Source organism: Cimex lectularius, unplaced genomic scaffold (assembly GCF_000648675.2).
Source record: "Cimex lectularius strain Harlan isolate CLEC.00 unplaced genomic scaffold, Clec_2.1 scaffold18, whole genome shotgun sequence".
Taxonomy (NCBI): Eukaryota; Metazoa; Arthropoda; class Insecta; order Hemiptera; family Cimicidae; genus Cimex; species Cimex lectularius.
Window position 1 is genome coordinate 502,088 of NW_019392764.1, and position 5,532 is coordinate 507,619.

At 41.6% G+C, this 5,532-nt stretch overlaps 1 non-coding gene across 1 annotated transcript; it reads left to right on the top strand.

Moving 5' to 3' along the window:
- Nucleotides 1–1,312: 1,312 nt before the first annotated feature.
- LOC112127099 lies at nt 1,313–1,467 on the top strand. The gene has a single exon (XR_002910401.1). It is a non-coding gene; the product is annotated as a 5.8S ribosomal RNA (ribosomal RNA).
- The last annotated feature ends 4,065 nt before the right edge of the window (nt 1,468–5,532 follow it).

The window sequence follows — 5,532 nt, forward strand, 5'->3', positions numbered from 1 at the left end:
GCGAGTCATAAGCTCGCGTTGATTACGTCCCTGCCCTTTGTACACACCGCCCGTCGCTACTACCGATTGAATGATTTAGTGAGGTCTTCGGACTGGCGGTAAGCCCAACCGACTTTGTCGGTTTTGTCGAACGCTGGAAAGATGACCAAACTTGATCATTTAGAGGAAGTAAAAGTCGTAACAAGGTTTCCGTAGGTGAACCTGCGGAAGGATCATTAACGAGAAGTACGCTTTATCCGGAAGGATAAACGCGGGACTCTCTCTCAAGAGAACGAAATCAGAGCCCAGGGAGGCATCTGAAGAAGAAAGATAAGAGCGAAAGATGTACAAACCCTCTTCCACAGCAAACCTGAGGAAGGAGGATCATTAACGAGAAGTAGGCTTTAACCGACAGGATAAGCGCGGGACTCTCTCTCAAGAGAACGAAATCAGAGCCCGGCGGCGGCGGAGGCCGCGGAAGGCGTGCACGGTGCAAATCTGTACCCGGAGTATCGGATTCTGGTCACGAAATCTCGCATTGACCGCGTAGATAGTATGTGGACCCAGGCCATCCGAGAAAAACGTAAAGAACGTCGTTTCCCCGTCCGTCCGGGCGTTTGATGAAGAAAGACATTGGCGAAAGACCAAATGACAAACCCTCTTCCACGCAAAGTGGAAAGAAGGTTAGTAGTGCCGGACTTGGGGCACCCGGTCATGTTTTAAACACACGGAAAGAGACCGTCTTCTCCACATAGTGGAAAGAGGTTAGGAAGTGCCGGATTTAGACCTCCCGAGCACGTTTTAAACACACGGAAAAAGACCGTCTTCTCCACATGGTGGAAAGAGGTTAAGAAGTGCCGGACTTGGACCAGCCGAGCACGTTTTAAATACACGGTCAGAGACCGTCTTCTCCACATAGTGGAAAGAGGTTAAGAAGTGCCGGACTTGGGGCACCCGAACACGTTTTTACACAAAGAGAGAAACCGTCTTCTCCACATGTTGGAAAGAGGTTGCAAAGGTGCCGGACCAGGGAGATCCGTGCACGTTTTTTAAGACACAGGAAGGAACTCCCTCCGTCCTCTCGTCTCAGCCTCGCGGGAGCAACGCGTGCATAGAAAATGAAAAAACAAAAAGCGAAACCGCAAAGGGGCACACCGAGGGGGCCCGTATCGATGGAAACCGCATGCACGAACTGCGTAACTCTCGCGAGGGTGGCTCCACGAGGGTAGGAGTCGGGGTTCCCGACTGGAAACGATAATATTTCTGACACGAACGTAAATATTTCTGACACGAATATAACTCATGTGGTAACAATAACACGAGAAGACACGATTACCCCGAGCGGCGGATCACTCGGCTCGTAGGTCGATGAAAGACGCAGCAAAATGCGCGTCGCCATGTAAACTGCAGGACACATGAACATCGACATTTTGAACGCACATTGCGGCCCTGGGATCCAATCCAAGGGCCACGCCTGTNTGGGGTTGAGATGGGGAGTTGATGTCCGAGTGGATCGAGGTCACGATATCTCAGGTGGTAGAGCAGCGGCGTATCTAGCCGAAGGTCGTGGGTTCGAATCTCTCTCGTGCCATTAACTTTTTTCCATCTCAACTAAAAACCTTAATTGATTGTAAAGTATTAATTGGTCAATCGGACCACGAAATTAGTGGAATTAAATATAAAATAGTTTAGGGGAAAATATATATTTTTAAAAAAACCCAGGCATTACACAAAACAATAAAGGCATTAAACACATTATTAGATGCAAGTACATGAGTTCGACAAATAAGTAAGATAATAAGAATATTCAAGTACATGCTGTACACAACGAACAGACCAAGTCTTAACATCTATTTTCCCATTATTTAACCAGCAGTTTATTAAACCAAGTACATCTTCCTTTTAACATGTTCATTATTTTTCAAACAATACAACATAATGTCTCTTATGCTCGTGTTTTAAGGTGGTTCAACTCTTTCCTAATATAAATAAAAAGAATAGTACAACCCCTTTTTCTCAATCAGTTTGTTTGGTAATTTCTAATTATTTATCTTTCTTTTTTAATTTCTCTGTTTGTATAACGCACAACGGCATTTGAGATGAAAAAATGTCTCACGGGTGTAACTCGAACCCATTTTTTTCGGATCTTCTTTAAGTTTTAAATTACAAAATCGTGGGTAAATCAGTCATCATCGATTTCGAAAAGAGGATTATAAAAAGAAAATTTAACCCCATTGGAAATATGATGATAAATAGAGCCACAATAATAAATATGAGGAAATATGTTAGTATCAAGACTAATATTACTTGCGGCCTCAAGTCAGGTAATACAAACTGATGAGGTACGTAACGAAAAACCTTTCACGTCGGGATAGACTTAGAACGTAAACCACGGCCATATCCCTTAAATTTTAATACCGCCAGTGAATGCCACTGATAAAAAGAGCACGTAAATCTACTTTGTGTGAAAACAAATTTTGCACCGAACATACTTTTAAATCTAGTACGAGTAGTTTGCATTGACAAGAACGTCCAAGTAATCCAGTACGTCTTGTTAAGTTTAATGTTAATTTACATTGAACGTGTTGTAGCCTCCTTTTGACAAGCGGTATTGTATGTAGTTAAACAAAAATATATGCACTAGCCTGTTTCATTCTTGTCGATGAAATGGGAAGGGATTGGATATTGAGATCGGCTGACGGAGGAAATGTACTTTCTAGTAATTGGTTTGTGATGGTAATTTCTGAAAAATGACACAGGTATGGCCCAGTAGAATAATTTACTCGGCCAATTTTGTTCAAAAGATAAAATCGAAACTGCCGCCGCCCCCATCTACCATGATCAAAATAAATCATCGAATCCAAACTGGAATTCAAACTCCACTCGTTATTCAGGGGCTTTTTCTGCAAATGATCATTGATTCGACGATCGAACGACCTGAATTATCTCGAAAATGTCAACGCTAGTTGCACGCGCATGTGTATCGACTTTTGTCGTCGGAAAATGATTCCGAAGTACACGCGTCATGCCATCATTTCCTTTTAAGTTCGCGTGCTTCAGAGATATTAGCATATTAGCCACACACAATTTTTAATCCAGTAGTTATATGAAAAAATTGCTGAATACGTTCATCGTGTGAGTCAAAAATAAAATGTAAAATATCTATTCTTGTCATTGAGACAAGATAACGTCGATTTTGCTAAAACAAATTATTGAGTCAATTCATAAAGAAACAAAAAACGTTTTCCAGATGTTTGTGAAACGTTTCCAAATCAATTATTTGTTTCCAAAATAATTCCCAAATATATTTAAGAAATATAAACCAGCCAAATTTTTGAAAATACATTCCAAACTCCAGTTCAGCGGTACTCGTAGTTTACAAAACAGAAAAATTTAATCTGGCATAAACAAGAACTACATATATAAACAGCTGAATTCCTAGTTACTAAAGAACATAACAAATCCTGGGAAAGAATCAGGTATGAGGTAATCAAAGAAACTAGTCTCAAATACAACCCAATGGAAAAATAAGACTTAAAAGTGACCAGAAAGGAACTGAAAATAGCATTTAAGCATCAAACAAAAACCTAGGGCAAATAAGAAATGGCCAGTGTCGATTATGTCTAGAAATGGCAGAGACGAAATAAAACATCCTTTGCAACTGCCCTGCAATAACAAGGAAATGTTTTTAATTAATGTAGTTAATTAGCGTACTCTTGGATCTGAGTCCTTTTATTTCCTCCTCGGTGATTAGGAACCTCGAAAACGTAGAAATCTCACAAAAATATTATTACCTAGGAAAGCCATTATTGAGGAATTGAAAGATTTCATACCCCTGCAAAATATCATGAAATTGAACGGAAAATCTTCCAGAGAAATTGTTAGCAGAGTTCTGACACAATAGGCAAAATTTTAAGTGCAATAGGGCACTAATTTCACGGTTTAGAAGAATAGACATCTACAACAACATTGACTTCGTATTAGCAAACATGAATTCATTATACAGAAATATATCGTTTACTGAATAAACTCAACACAACAAAAGCACTTTCAAGCAGCATAAGAACTTATTTTTTCTCCCATCATCCACCCTGCCGTGTCTGAGAAAGACTTAAGTACACATTACAAAAGGGCGAAAGACCAATCGAACCATCTAGTAGCTGGTTCCCTCTGAAGTTTCCCTCAGGATAGCTTGCGCTCGGTTGAGACGAGTCTCATCCGGTAGAGCGAGCGAATGATTAGAGGCTGATAGAAGATTCAAACTCCAAATAGATGAGATCCCCGGCTTGCTGGAAAGTGAAGCCGCGGGAATCGGATCAGTGTGCAAAGTGGGCCAATTTTGGTAAGCAGAACTGGCGCTGTGGGATGAACCAAACGCAGAGTTAAGGCGCCTGAATCGACGCTCATGTGAAACCATGAAAGGCGTTGGTTGCTTAAGACAGCAGGACGGTGGCCATGGAAGTCGGAATCCGCTAAGGAGTGTGTAACAACTAACCTGCCGAAGCAACTAGCCCTGAAAATGGATGGCACTGTAGCGTCGTGCCTATACTCTGCCGTCAGAGGCAAAGCGGGCGGCTCTCGCGAGCGGCTCCGTTATGCCCTGATTCGTAAGAGGGTCGCGGCGATGTGCGCAGAAGGGTCGGGGCGTGAGCCCGCCTGGAGCCGTCGCCTGTGCAGATCTTGGTGGTAGTAGCAAATACTCCAGCGAGGCACTGGAGGACTGATGTGGAGAAGAGTTTCTTGTGAACAGCTGTTGCACAAGAGTCAGTCGATCCTAAGCCCTAGGAGAAATCCGAAGCGATGGGTTGCCGTTAAGCTTACATTGAAGGGTAGTGAGGACCTCCCCTCGCCGTCGATCCCGACACGGGTTCACGGAAGGACTGGAGAAAAAGAGGAGCCGGTCAGGGGCTAGCGCCCGCAGCAGACGTCAGCGACCAGGTGGAAACGCACACACGCCGTTACACATTACAAAAATGAACAAGAAATTCCAATCCGTCGTATAAAGCAAACCAACAACAAAAAGGAAAATCATACGACCTGGCGCAACCCATTCACACAGACGCAAAATAAAATACATGCCGGACAGACTTCAGTGTTACTAACTACTTAAAAAATACAAATCAGAATTATCAACACCAACGGCTACAATATAGGCTATAATTGAGAAAATAAATAATAAGACGTAAAGAATAAATAAAACGACACTTCAGGAGCATTAAAAGGATCACATTCAAACATATAGGAAAAAAGATATGCTAAATAACAAATCTATTTTACAAATTATGCATCAAAGCCGTACTAAGGACAAAGCATCAAATGAAAAATCCATGGGACTGTAAAAAAATTGAAGACTAATGTATGAAAACCCTATTCAAATTATATTGGGTTGTCCGGAAAATAATGCAGGATTTTAAGTTTTCATTAAAAAAAATCTATATAAAATATTCTGTTTACGTTTACAGGATTACTCATTTGTATGAATGTCAACACTTATTAATCCTCTTCCAAATGATATTGTTTGTTTACCTCTGTAGCATTCCGCTACTTGGAAAT